The sequence below is a fragment of the Neophocaena asiaeorientalis genome, unplaced genomic scaffold (assembly GCF_003031525.2).
Source record: "Neophocaena asiaeorientalis asiaeorientalis breed wild unplaced genomic scaffold, Neophocaena_asiaeorientalis_V1.1 scaffold113, whole genome shotgun sequence".
Lineage (NCBI taxonomy): Eukaryota > Metazoa > Chordata > Mammalia > Artiodactyla > Phocoenidae > Neophocaena > Neophocaena asiaeorientalis.
In genome coordinates, this window is record NW_020172316.1 from 6,445,161 (window position 1) to 6,459,457 (window position 14,297).

Below are 14,297 nucleotides of genomic sequence, written 5' to 3' on the forward strand. Positions count from 1 at the left end.
CTGCCGGGTGCGGTCGCGGCCCGCAAAGCCCGGGCGGCCCGCGCGTCTCCCCTCCTGAGCGCCCTTGTTCATTTCTGGGTGAAAGGGACCCGAATCGTGCAACAGGTACGGGCGTTAGTCCTTATTTAACGGCGGGTCTTGTCAACCCGGCGTGCGGGGACCAGATGTGGCGCCCGGCTCCCGGGCGAGCCCCCGTGTCCAGCGCCCGCGGCTTGCTCCTTTGTGTGGCCGGTGACCAGCCCTGGCCGGCGGGTGGGGGACGCCCGCCCGAGGCCCCCGGGCTGCACCGAGGCTCCTGGACGCCTCCCTCGGGGTGTGGGGCTTGGCTTCTCCCGGGCCTGCGGGCTGTTAACCTCCCTCCAGCCTTTGGAGGAGTCACAACGGGAAGGGAGAGCGGGTTGGCAGGGTTATCTGGCTGTGTATTTATTTTTGTATGTGAGGTAGACTCATATTGGAAAGGAACCGCAGTCTGGCCGGCTCTTGAGGGTTCCTGTGGCATTTCACCCTGGGATGCACCGTTTGGTCCTGGTTGCTGCTGCGACTGCCGCCGTGGTTCTCTTCTTGGTGCTTTGACATCTTTCTCTCTTACACAGACATCACCCAAGAAGTTGGAAGCGCCGTTGAGGGAGTAACTCGATACAGCTGTTTGACAGGTCGCCTCTTTCTTCGCATTTTGTCTGTGCCAAGTATACCCACCATGCATACTAGCATAGGTTGGCAGACCCTCATATTAAGATCACTACTCAAAATACCCCCATATTGGGAAGTAGTAACCCGTAGTTTTTACTCTGGCTTGATGAACCTTATTTGTTTAGATGTGAGAAACTTTTTCTTCCTCCCAAGGAAGAATACAAAATAAAGAACAGTTTATCTTTGTTTACATACCTGGGGTCATGCTGTTACCTAGCTGGTTTTCATTGGTATGCTATTTTAGTATAACAATACTAAATGGAAGGAAAATATCTGCCTTCTGCTTTGAGCAATAAAGTACTTCTTTGTTCTAGAACCAGGAAGCTTTTATACATAATACTTTGTGTGGACAAAAGTTAGTGACTGACTGTCTTTACCCCATGACCAAATTCAGGAAAAAATTCCCAAAGGACTTAGAAAGCATTACACAACTCTATAGATTGTTTTTGTATTCCAAATTCAAGGAAATCATTTTGTTGTATATTTATTCAAACAATCTAGACTAAATTTAACCTTAAAAATTGGGCCTACTCTGTAAATTCCCTAGCATTAGGGAATGAATTGATTGCACTTAAAAGTTTACCAAGCATTTTAACTCCTGTGAATAATAATTGGAAGGAGCTGGTGATGGACCTAGAATCTGACAGCAGAATGCAGAACATGGAAAGAGGTAGAGGTTGCAAAGTTCCATCTACTTGTGTTTTAGTTGATTGATGGGCATGTCTGAAAACTAAATGTCCACTAATTTAAAAACAAAATACTATAGCCTTTTTTTTAATGTACTCTATAAAGACTCCTTGAACCTCTCTCTACTCCCTAAAAATAAACGATATTAATAAGGACTTTTCTTTTGAAGAAATACAATAATACCAAATTAATCTGATCTGCAGAAAGTTTCTCTGGCATAATTAGTAGTTTCACTTTACTAAAAATACCATTCATCTGTGTAACATCTAACTTCAAAGAGCTTTCATAGCTGTTACAAGCAGCAGGAACAGCCTCCTGAAAAAAGTAGGATATTAACTATTAAAAAGTAGCAGAGGGACTTCCCTGGTGGTGTAGTGGTTAAGAATCTGCCTGCCAATGCAGGGGACACGGGTGCGAGCCCTGGTCTGGGAAGATCCCACATGCCGTGGAGCAACTAAGCCCGTGTGCCAAAAACTACTGAGCCTGCGCTCTAGAGCCTGCAAGCCGCAACTACTGAGCTCGCATGCCACAACTACTGGAGCCTGAGCACCTGGAGCCCATGGTCGGCAACAAGAGAAGCCACCACGATGAGGAGCCCGCGCACCGCAATGAAGAGCCGCCCCTGCTCGCCGCAACTAGAGAAAGCCAGCGCGCAGCAACGAAGACCCAGCATGGTCAAAAATAAATAAAGCAGCAGAAACTTAAATTTCTAGAATAGTTTTCTTTTATTAAAATATAACTCATATACTGTAGAATTTACTTTTTTAACATGTACAATTTAGTGGTTTTAGTGTATTCACAAGGTAGTGCAAACCTCATCACTAATTCAAGGAACGTTTTGAACATCCTGAAGGGAAACCCTCGTACCCATTAGCTGCCACTCCCATTCCCCTTCATCGCACTTGGCAGCCACCAGTCTACTTTCTGTCTCTATGGATTTGCCTATTGTGGACATTTCATATGAATGGAATCACACAATTTGTGGCCTTTTGTGTCTTTCACTGAGCGTAATGTTTTCAGGTTTCATGCATATTATGCGTGTATCAAGATACTTCCTTCTTATGGCTGAATAATATTCTACTGTATAGATACGCCATATTTTGTTTATCCATTCATCAGTTGATGGACGTTTCAGTTGTTTCCACTTTTTTGGCTAGTATGAGTAATAATGCTATGACCACTCATTTACAAGTTTTTGTGCGGACATGCGTTTTCAGTTTCCTTGGGTATATAATTAGCTATGGAATTGCTGGATCACAAGGTAACTGTAACTGTTTGAGGAACTGCCAAACTATTTTCCATAGCTGCTGCATCATTTTACATTCCCACCATCAAAGTATGAGGGTTGCATTTTCTCCAACACATGTCAAAGTTGTCTTTTTGATGATAGCCATTCTAGTGGGTGTGAGGTGGTATCTTGTGGTTTTCATTTGCATTTTCCGAATGGCTAATGATGTTGAGCATCTTTATGTTCTTATTGGCGATTTATATATCTTGTTTGGAAAAATGTCTGTTTAATTTATAGTAGTTTCTTTCTTTCTTTTTTTTTAATGACCTGGCTATTGTAAATAGTGCTTCAGTGAACATTGGGGTGCATGCGTCTTTTTGAATTACGGTTTTCTCTGGGTATATGCCCAGTAGTGGGGTTGCTGGGTCATATGGTCATTTTATTTTTAGCTTTCTAAGGAACCTCCATACTGTTCTCCATAGTGGCTGTATCAATTTCCATTCCCACCAACAGCGCAAGAGGGTTTTCTTTTCTCCACACCCTCTCCAGCATTTGTTGTTTGTAGATTTTCTGATGATGCCCATTCTAACTGATGTGAGGTGATACCTCATTGTAGTTTTGATTTACATTTCGCTAATAATTAGTGATGTTGAGCAGCTTTTCATGTGCCTCTTGGCCATCTGTATGTCTTCTTTGGAGAAATGTCTATTTAGGTCTTCTACCCAATTTTGGATTGGGTTTTTTAAATTTTGAGCTGCATAAACTGTTTATATATTTTGGAGATTAATCCTTTGTCCATTGATTCGTTTGCAAATATTTTCTCCCATTCTGAGGGTTGTCTTTTCGTCTTGTTTGTAGTTTCCTTTGCTGTGCAAAAGCTTTGAAATTTCATTAGGTCCCATTTGTTTACTTTTGTTTTTATTTCCATTATTCTAGGAGGTGGATCAAAAAAGATCTTGCTGTGATTTATGTCAAAGAGTGTTCTTCGTATGTTTTCCTCTAGGAGTTTTATAGTGTTTGGTCTTAGATTTAGGTCTCTAATCCATTTTGAGTTTATTTTGGTGTATGGTGTTAGGGAGTGTTCTAATTTCATTCTTTTACATGTAGCTGTCCAGTTTCCCCAGCACCACTTATATTTTTTTTTTTTTTAAAGTTTTATTTATTTATTTATGTCTGTGTTGGGTCCTCGTTTCTGCGCGAGGGCCTTCTCCAGTTGCGGCAAGTGGGGACCACTCCTCATTGCGGTGCGCGGGCCTCTCATTATTGCGGCCTCTCCTGTTGCGGAGAACAGGCTCCAGACGTGCAGGCTCAGTAGTTGTGGCTCACGGGCCCAGTTGCTCCGCGGCATGTGGGATCCTCCCAGACCAGGGCTCGAACCCGTGTCCCCTGCAATGGCAGGCAGACCCTCAACCACTGCACCACCAGGGAAGCCCCAGCACCACTTATTGAAGAGACTGTCTTTTCTCCTTTGTATATTCTTGCCTCCTTTGTCATAGATTCGTGGACCATAGGTGCGTGGGTTTATCTCTGGGCTTTCTATCCTGTTCCATTGATCTATATTTCTGTTTTTGTGCCAGTACCGTATTGTCATGATTACTGTAGCTTTGTAGTATAATCTGAAGTCAAGGAGTCTGGTTCCTCCAGATCCGTTTTGTTCCCTCAAGACCGCTTTGGCTATTCAGGGTCTTTTGTGTCTCTATACAAGTTTTAAGATTTTTCATTCTAGTTCTGTAAAAAATGCCATTGGTAATTTGGTAGGGATTGACTCTGGTGGCCTCTGAGGATTCTCTATGTGTAGTATCACATCATCTGCAAACAGTGATAGTTTTACTTCTTCTTTTCCAATTTGTATTCCTTTTATTTGTTTTTCTTCTCTGATTGCCCTGGCTAGGACTTCCAAAACTATGTTGAATAATAGTGGTGAGGGACTTCCCTGGTGGCACAGTGGTTGAGAGTCCGCCTGCCGATGCAGGGGACACGGGTTTGTGCCCCGGTCCGGGAAGATCCCACATGCAATGGAGTGGCTGGGCCTGTAAGCCATGGCCGCTGAACCTGCGCATCTAGAGCCTGTGCTCCACAACGGGAGAGGCCACAATAGTAAGAGGCCCACGTACTGCAAAAAAAAAAAAAAAAAAGTGAGAGGGGAAATCCTTGTCTTGTTCCTGATCTTAGAGGAAATGCTTTCAGTTTTTCACCATTGAGAATGATGTTTGCTGTGGGTTTGTCATATATGGACCCTCTGCCTTTTCATCTTGTCTATTTTTCTGTGAATGTGGTTTTTGTTTCACAGGCTGCAGGATTTAGGCTGCAGGATTGTAGTTGTTTTTGTTTCTGCTGTCTGCCCTCTGGTGGATGAGGATATCTAAGAGGCTTATGCAAGTTTCCTGGTGGATGAGGCTATCTAAGAGACTTGTGCAAGTTTCTTGATGAGAGGGACTGGTGGTGCGTAGAGCTGGGTGTTGCTCTGGTGTGCAGAGCTCAGTAAAACTTTAATCTGCTTGTCTGCTGATGGGTGGGGTTGGGTTCCCTCCTGTTGGTTGTTTGGCCTGAGGTGACCCAACACTGGAGCCTACCTGGGCTCTTTGGCAGGGCTAATGGTAGACTGTGGGAGGGCTCACGCCAAGGAGTAGTTCCCAGAACTTCTGCTGCCAGTGTCCTTGTCCCCACAGTGACCCACAGCCACCCCCCACCTCTGCAGGAGACCCTTCAACATTAACAGGTAGGTCTGGTTCAGTCTTCCTTGGGGTCACTGCTTCTTCCCCTGGGTCCTGATGCACACACTACTTTGTGTGTGCCCTCCAAGAGTGGAGTCTGTTTCCCCCAGTCCTGTCGAAGTCCTGCAATCAAATCCCACTAGCCTTCAAGTCTGATTCTCTAGGAATTCTTCCTCCCATTTCCAGATCCCCAGGTTGGGAAGCCTGATGTGGGGCTCAGAACCTTCACTCCAGTGGGTAGACTTCTGTGGTATAAGTGTTCTCCAGTCTGTGAGTCACCCATCCAGCAGTTATGGGATTTTATTTTATTGTGATAGCGCCCCTCCTACCATCTCATTACGGCTTCTCCTTTGTCTTTGGATATGGGGCATCTTTTTTGGTGAGTTCCAGTGTCTTCCTGTCGATGATTTTCAGCAGTTAGTTGTGATTCCAGTGCTCTTGCAAGAGGGAGTGAGAGCATGTCCTTCTACTCTGCCATCTTGAACCAAATTCGTAGTTTCTAAGTTTATGTTTTCACACGTATTTTCTCATCTAGTCTTTGAAATAACACTGTAAAATAGTTATCTCTATTTTAATGCTAGGAAGCTAAGGTTCAAAGAGGTTAAGTAATTTGCTCAGTTTTTAACCTTATGGAGTTAATAAGAGTCAGGGTCTGAATGTAAACTCAGGTCTTCTGATTCTGCTTCCTGCATTCTTGCCACTTTATGAGGCATACAGAAGTTAAATTGTGTTTGCAGATTTGCTTGGCTAATCATTGACAGAGTAGGGGGAAAATAAAATAAATGAGACCAAACAACAACAAAAAGCAGGTGTTGTGGCCACACTGCCTCATGTTTTCCAGGTTTTGTTATAGTTTTTCGAATAAATTCTTTGATTTCTCCTGTCCTAATAAGGTAGATATGATTTCCATATTTTCTTTGGGTAACAAACCTAGTAACAGCTTTTTACTGGCATAGCTAGTCCTAGAACCCACTGTTTACTGAGCCATCGCACTGTCTGTTCCCCTGGAGCTTCCATGTTCGCTATTTTCCCACTAATTTATACCCTTTAACCTTAGAGTAATTGAATAACTTCACAGTTTTCATAAACATTATTTCTGGGTTACACAAATTAACTTTTATTTTTGAACAGGGCATTTGCCAGATTCACATTGAAGTGCAGGATTACTAAGGTATATATTTCAGTTTTTATGTGCTACTTACTCTGTATCAGACATAGCAGGTTTGTGAAATTCTCAGCTCCCTAGAGGGTAGGTAGAGGCCACATGTTATTAATTCATCTTTGCATATCCACTGTCTGCCATTGTGCTCAAATATGTCATAAGAGGTACTCTAACCTTTGTTGAATGAATGAATACAAATGCATTTTTTTAATTGCAAAAAAAAAATTCAATAAAAAATATCCAGTACTCTTTCTTAGAATAAAGGCAAATAAGAAAATATTTCTTATCCCTGGCATATGACCTAAAAAATAATAAATGATAAAAATTAGAACTTGACTTAAAACAACACTGTCTTATGGAAGGAAATACATGTTCCATCCTGGGATTAAAAACAGGCTCTAAGTACCTGGTGGCTGGCACAAGTGCTTACTTAGCTCAGTGCCCACATGTAGGATTGTACCCTAAGTGTTTGTTAGATAAATGAATGCCCAATGAGTGAATAAAAGAATTAGTTTTCACTATAACAAGTAGAGGAGATACATCAAATGGCTATTAGGCCATACTTTTCATTTGTGTATTTTAATTGTCAAATATACATGTTAATCATAAAAATACAAATAACACAGGAATATATAGAGTAAAAGTAAAAAAATCTGACTTCACTATTTGTCCCCTTCCCTTCTTTCACCCTAAACACCAATTCTGTCCCAGGTAACCTTGTTAACAGTTTGGAGTTTATATTTCCAAACCTGTATCTTTGCGTTTATGTGTATATGTACAAATACACACTGAATACACCTGTATGCCATACTTAGTACATACATGTGTATTCAGTGATTTTTCTTATACAAAAGAGATCATACTACACATATTTCTTTGTTTTTCACTTAAATCTATTAAGATATTTGCCTCTATAATCACAAAGGATAAACATAATATTTATGTCTCACTTTTAGTTTACTATTCTTGAGTGTTTGGTGTCAAGATTAAGCTAGCCTCTAAGAATGAATTGGGAAATTCTCATTTTTTCCTCTGTGCTCTGGAATAGTTGAAACTGCCCTGTAAATATTTATTGGCAGTCACCTGGCAACCTTGCAGGGAGTGAAGAGATCTGGAACAACCTTTCTGATTTTTCCTGTTTTTATTGTTTTATCAAGGTTTGGCCTTTATTTTCTGTTACATTTTTGGTAAACAAGTTCTTCCGCCACACACATCCCTTCCCCCAGCTCTGATGAGTAAATTGACAAACGCAAATGATTAAATGAATCGATGGATGCAAGAGTATATGCGCTTTTCTCTTAGAGATATCGAGGTAGAGCCCTGCTCTTACTAATTGTATAACCTAAGCAAGTTACTTACCTTTTTCAAACTTCTGTTTCCTTATCTGTAAAATGGTAATAATCTCTACATCACAGAAATCTTGAAAGTATTAAAGGAGATGTGAGCTAATATGTGAAAAACTTCTGTTGTTGCATCTAATAAGAATGAAAAAATTTATAATACTAATCTGTAATATGCTATACAAATGTAAATTTATCACTGAGGTTACTGTAAATTGTTTTAGCCTAACAAGAACAAATTTAAGGAGAAAGGATGGTGACCCTAGGGACAGTTTCCACTAATAAATTGGAAGGATCTATAAAAATTTCCAGGCCGGGCTTCCCTGGTGGCGCAGTGGTTGAGAGTCCGCCTGCCGATGCAGGGGACACGGGTTCGTGCCCTGGTCTGGGAAGATCCCACATGCCTCGGAGTGGCTAGGCCCGTGAGCGATGGCTCCTGAGCCTGCGCGTCCGGAGCCTGTGCTCCGCAACGGGAGAGGCCACAACAGTGAGAGGCCCGCGTACCGCAAAAAAAAAAAAAAAAAAAAAAAAATTTCCAGGCCATTTGGAATTTAATTTTGATAGACAGTTATTTTTAAATACTTGTATGCTTTTGAGGCAGGATAGCAGGGGAAAGTAGTAAACAGACCTGGATTAATTTTGCATTATCACTTATTAGCCTTGTGACTTTGGATGAATTAATTTCTCAGTAAAATGGGATAAATACACCTACTTTGTAGGTAGTCATGAGGAAAGAAGTTAATATAGTGCTTGGCATCTAATAGGTGTACAAATTGTTAGGGTTTTTTTTCTTTTCATGTAATGTGTGCCCAACAGTGATGAACATGAGGTATTGGGTGCTGTTATTTTAAGGCTGTGTGATGTAGTGGCAAGAGTCCTTAAGTTAGAGTTTTAGCATACGTATTACACTGATTAGGCATTGACCTTGGACCAGTCACCTGCTAAGCTCTTTCTGTTTCCTTACCTATAAGAAAAGAGCAAGAGAACTGACACTTGTTGAGGATCTATTTTACATGCAATTTACTAGGCAGTTTACAAATCTTACCTCATTTTATCCTCTCAATAATTTATCAGATAGAGATGATTGTCATTTCTCAATTTTATGGTTGAAGAAACAAAGGCACAGGAATTAGATTTTCTGAGGTCCATTTGGTGGACCCCGCAGTCCTGTCCATGTTCTTTCACTCATTACAGCTATCCCCTCCCGGGACGGTAGGGTGTTCCCCTGCATACAGGGAATACCAAATGAGGAGCATTCTGCAAACTGAAATACTAAGTGTATTAAAAAAGTTAAACCAATGTAGGATGAGACTTTTTATTTATTAACGATTTCCATTAATAAAATACAGAGATTGTTAATGTGTCCTAATGCCTCTGCTTAAGAGTAGTAATTTAAGGTGTTTTTTTGCGGCATACGGGACTGCCACTGCCGCGGCCCCTCCCGCCGCGTAGCACAGGCTCCGGACGCACAGGCCCAGCGGCCGTGGTTCACGGGCCCAGCCGCTCCGCGGCACGCGGGATCCTCCCGGACCAGGGCACGAACCCGCGCCCCCCGCATCAGCAGGTGGACTCCCAACCACTGCGCCACCAGGGAAGCCCTAATTTAAGTTTTTAAATACTTGTGTTGCTCATAATCGCTTTACCTAAATTTATTAGGCTTCATTCATTTCCAGTTTGACCAGGTAAAGAAGAGGGGGTAGGGAGTGGTTGTAAAGGGAAAGATAAGCTTTACATCAGTGTTTGATAGTGGTGTGTATGTATGTATTTATGAATGGACGTGTGTATGGAAGAGCTGGGAAGTATAGTTCTCTGGCAGTTTGGCATTTACAGAAACTACAGTTTCTTGGAAAGGAGTAGAGAATATCTGCATTATAATTCATTGTCTGCTACAGGACTTGCAGAGTCATTTAAAAAATGAAACTGCCTTTGTCAGCTGGTTTGTAAAGAGCTATTGCTTACATTCTTGAAAGATAGTAATATTGTCTTTCATTTTATAGGGATTGCCATTTTATTTGATCAGATTTAGTGATACTGATTTGGCATTTCTGCAAGCATTGTGCCAGGGATATGCAAAACAAAAAATGCTGTTGAGACATCATAAATTAAATTGCAATTCAGTAATAGTATAGAAGGTTTAGAGATTATCTCTTGAGGCTTCAGTATCATTTTTATCCTATTTAGTATGAGTGAGAATTCCTATGTTTAGAGAATTTTTTCAGAATAGGCTTGAATTGCTCTCGGTAAATTCTCACTGATACTGAATGCTTGCTATTTTGCAGGATACAGAACACTGTGAGCTTTATAAGAGTTACACAACATGGTTCTAGTCTTCAAAGAGTTTATATTTAGTTAGGGAGGCAATGAAGGAGGAGACCAAGTGAAGGGACACAGAGAGTTCTAAAACTTGTGTCTGCTCCTTGTAAGATTAGTTTTGCTGCATTGGACTTTGGTGAGACACTGTAGGTTCTCCTGATGGATACTATCAGAAACATCCCAACTCTTTGAAAACTGGTAGTTGTGTATCTTGTATGTCTTGTTCTTTCTATAGTGTTCTCTTTGCTTTGTAAAAATTACTGTTTGGCCTAAGTACCAAGAATAGTTCCTCTTCCGAGTACTTTTCTGTTTATCTCCTGGGCTGTGGACTGGGTTTTTCTTTTTGTGATGGCTGTTAGAAAGCCAGAGCCAGATTTGTAGCCTACCCCAGAGTAGGCATATAGGTTTTATGCTGTACATTTTTTCAGCTTTTTTCGTGGCATCATTTTTGGTGTTTTCTTTATTCTTCTGCTAATATTTTAGACCTATTAACTTTTTATAGTTCATGTATTCTTATAAGTCTCATTAATCCTTTTCAGAACAAAATAGGGGTATATGTAAATGAATATATATGAAATTCATGAAGGAACATATCAAGGCAAACAGATCAATATAGTAGAGTAGTATGGCGAATACGTTTTATTTCATGGGCCAGCTTTGGTTGATAATGATGGCTGCATGGAGGACCGCGTTAAGAAGTAGTTGGAGGCAGTGTGTAGATTTAGTGGGAAAGGCTCCTGTGATCATTGAGCAGTGTTGTTGTCATGGATGTAGGAGTAGTGATGACGTGTCTGTATTTGCCGTCTCTGTTACAGACAGACTATAGGATGCTGAATAGCTCGATAGATGGGTGGCTTTTAATTTAAGAGCTAGGTTTTGTTGGGAGGGATAAGGAATTGGGGAACAAGCTGATTTGTTGGGGTCGGGAGTCAGATTGGTTTGGCTAGAATAAAATGTTCGTACTGCATAAGGAGAAATGAGGTTGATGGGAAAAGTGAGGAAGGGGGTGTGGGTAACTGGTAGGTGGAGGAGATTAGATTTTTTAATCTCCTAAAATTCTCTCTAATTATTCCCCTATGTTATTTCCAGGGCTTTGCCTGAGTTCAGGTCCTTGTCATACTTTTAATTTTTTTTTTTTTTTTTGCGGTACGCGAGCCTCTCATTGTTTGTGGCCTCTCCCATTGCAGAGCACAGGCTCTGGACGCGCAGGCCCAGCGGCCATGGTTCACGGGCCCAGCCGCTCCGCGGCACGTGGGATCTTCCCGGACTGGGGCACAAACCCGTGTCCCCTGCATTGGCAGGCGGACTCTCAACCACTGTGCCATCAGGGAAGCCCCATACTTTTAATTTTAAAAGTTAATTGAGTAGGTAATATACTCATGTTTTAAAATTTAAAAAGTGCAAGAGGACACAATCAAAAGTCTTTTATTTCTGTTCCTCAGCTACAGAGTTCTCTCTACAAAGTCAACCAGTGTTATCAGATTCTTATGTATCCTTCCAGAAATAATTTTTGTATACGTATGTGCTTTCCCAACCATTTTACACAAATGATATTTCTGTACCTATGCACATACTGCTTCTTCCATACTATATACACTTTCTTCTTTTTTTTTTAAATTAATTAATTTATTTTTGGCTGTGTTGGGTCTTTGTTGCTGCATGCGGGCTTTCTCTAGTTGCAGCAAGCCGGGGCTACTCTTCGTTGCGGTGTGCAGGCTTCTCATTGCGGTGGCTTCTCTTGTTGTGGAGCACGGGCTCTAGGCGCGCGGGCTTCAGTAGTTGTGGCTCGTGGGCTGTAGAGCGTAGGCTTAGTAGCTGTGGCGCCTAGGCTTAGTTGCTCCGCGGCATGTGGGATCTTCCCGGACCAGGGCTCGAACCCATGTCCCCTGCATTGGCAGGTGGATTCTTAACCACTGTGCCACCAGAGAAGTCCTTTATTCTTTACCTTATGTCTTTCACTTTACCTTACATCTTTCACTTCGTGGAGATTTTTTTCATATCAGTGCACAAAGAGCTTTCTTCCTTCTTTCTTTTTTTTTTTCTTAAATAAACTTTGCTTTGGAATAATTTTAGATTTACAGAAAAGTTGCAAAGTTTCCATATACACCTCACCCAGTTTCATTTCCCTTTATTTAATATTATCATCTTATTGTGGTACATTTGTCAAAACTAAGAAATCAACATTGGTACGTTAGTGTTAACTAAACTCCAGAGTTTATTTGGATAGAACCAGTTTTTCCATTAATGTTCTTTTTCTGTTCCATGATCCCATCCAAAATACCATAATTACATTTAGTTGTCATTTCTCCATAGTCTCCTTTGACAGTTTCTCAAGGTTTTTAATGACCTTGACAGTTTTCAGGAGTACCAGTCTATAGACTGTCTCTCAACTTGGGTTTGTCTGATGTTTTCCTCATGATTAGAATGGGGCTATGGATTTTTGGAAATACTGCACAAAGTTGAGTTGTCTTTCTCAATGTCTCAGCAAGGGAGTACTACCTGATATTTACAAGACATCACTGCTGATGTTTAACTTAGATATCTTGGTTAAGGTGGTGTTTTGCCAGGTTTCTCCACTGTAAAATTGCTGTTTTTCCCTTTCCATACTTTATTTTTAGAGGTGAGTCACTAAGTTTAACCTACCCTCAAAGTGGGAGAGGCAATTTAACGAGCTTTCCTTTTTAAAAATGTGATGTTCCTTTAGACGGGTGTATCATATATTTTAGTCAACTATTCTCCTATTGATATATATTTAGATGATTTAGTACATCGTAATAGTTAAGATAGTAGGCTCTGGAGCCCAAATCTTGGCTCACACTAGCTATGTGGTCTTGGGCTAATTTTATTTGGCCTCTTAGTTTCTCCATCTGTACAATATGGATGTTAATAGCACCTGCCTCATGGGATTGTTCAGAAGATTAAATGAGCGTATGTGTGAAGTGCTTAGAACAGTGTTTGGCACTATACTAAGTGCTAGATAAGTGTTTGCTATTATCATTATTAATTTTTTTTGTCCTTAAAATAATACTGCAATGAATAACTTATTATTTCAACACAGTGGTGGGACAGGCAAGTATAGTATAAGATAAATTCCTGCAAATGGGTACTTGCGTTTGTAATTTTGATAGATATTGCCAAATTTCCCTCCATAGAGGTTGAACCATTTTGTATATCCACCAGGGATATATGACAACATCTGTGTTTCTATGTCCCTTTTACCAAATTATTTGATCTTTGCCAATCCATTGATGCATATCTCATATTTTGAATTCATTTGACCGTCTTTTCATTGAGCCATTTAAGAGTTTAGATTTTGATGCTGCTGGTTGTGAAACAACTTGTGCTTCATAGGCTGGGAAGTGATAAAAAAAATTGTTGTTTGGGGGAAGTAATTACAGTAACTAGATTAGGCATAGGAAAGACTAGAAGTACAGTTGTTGCAAGATGGACAGTCTGTGAAGTGGGACACCCAACTGCTGGCCTCTCTTCCAGTGTGGCAGCATGGTGTCTTGGTAATTGTTTTAGAAGGAATCTCCATCTTACATTTGCAGCCAGCAATGAGCGAAGCTGCAGGGGTGGAGGTTGGAAGAAAAGGCTGAGGTTGCATTAAAATAAAACTGAAAGTTAATCTGACACATCGTTTATGAGATGCATGTTTATTATGTTGTGTAATGATTAGGCAGAAAGTAAAAGCAGGTCACAACATGTAATTAACTTTAACATCCAGTTTTAGAAGTGTTTCTTTCTCCATCCGTTCCCCAGTATGTACAGTCATTGCCAGCTGGTAGTTTTTTCTGATATCATGTATTGTTCAGTTGTTGTTATCATTAAAGTACCCCTCCTCATCCTCCACAACTACACTGTAAAAAACAAAAGTGTTAAGTCTTACTTTACATTAGCTGGAAGTGGGTGGTAGTGGGGTGATGGTCCTTGCTCTTTTCCTTAGTTTGAGTTTCATGTTTGGGAGTCCATGAGCCCAGCCTACCCACTCCAGACATTCATAATTTCTTTACCTCTCACACACTGGGGGCTGCAAGAACCCTGGGGCATGAGAACAGATTGCTAGGAGTTGAAGGGCAGGAGAAAATGACCACCATTCTGAGAAAATGACCACCATTCCGAAAGAAGGAAAGGGATATCAAACCAGAAGGGAGTAGTAGACA

General features: G+C 41.0%; 1 protein-coding gene across 2 annotated transcripts in view; it reads left to right on the top strand.

Moving 5' to 3' along the window:
• Positions 1–49: 49 nt before the first annotated feature.
• The window catches only part of SESTD1 (SEC14 and spectrin domain containing 1), a 137,388-nt gene continuing 123,140 nt past the window's right edge, over positions 50–14,297 (top strand). The window contains exons 1-2 of one of the 2 annotated variants that reach the window (XM_024766567.1): positions 88–105; positions 594–653. The gene's annotated coding sequence lies outside the window, so the exon portion shown is untranslated. Of the gene's footprint in view, positions 106–593; positions 654–14,297 lie in introns of both variants that reach the window. The other variant, XM_024766576.1, reaches the window with a different exon arrangement.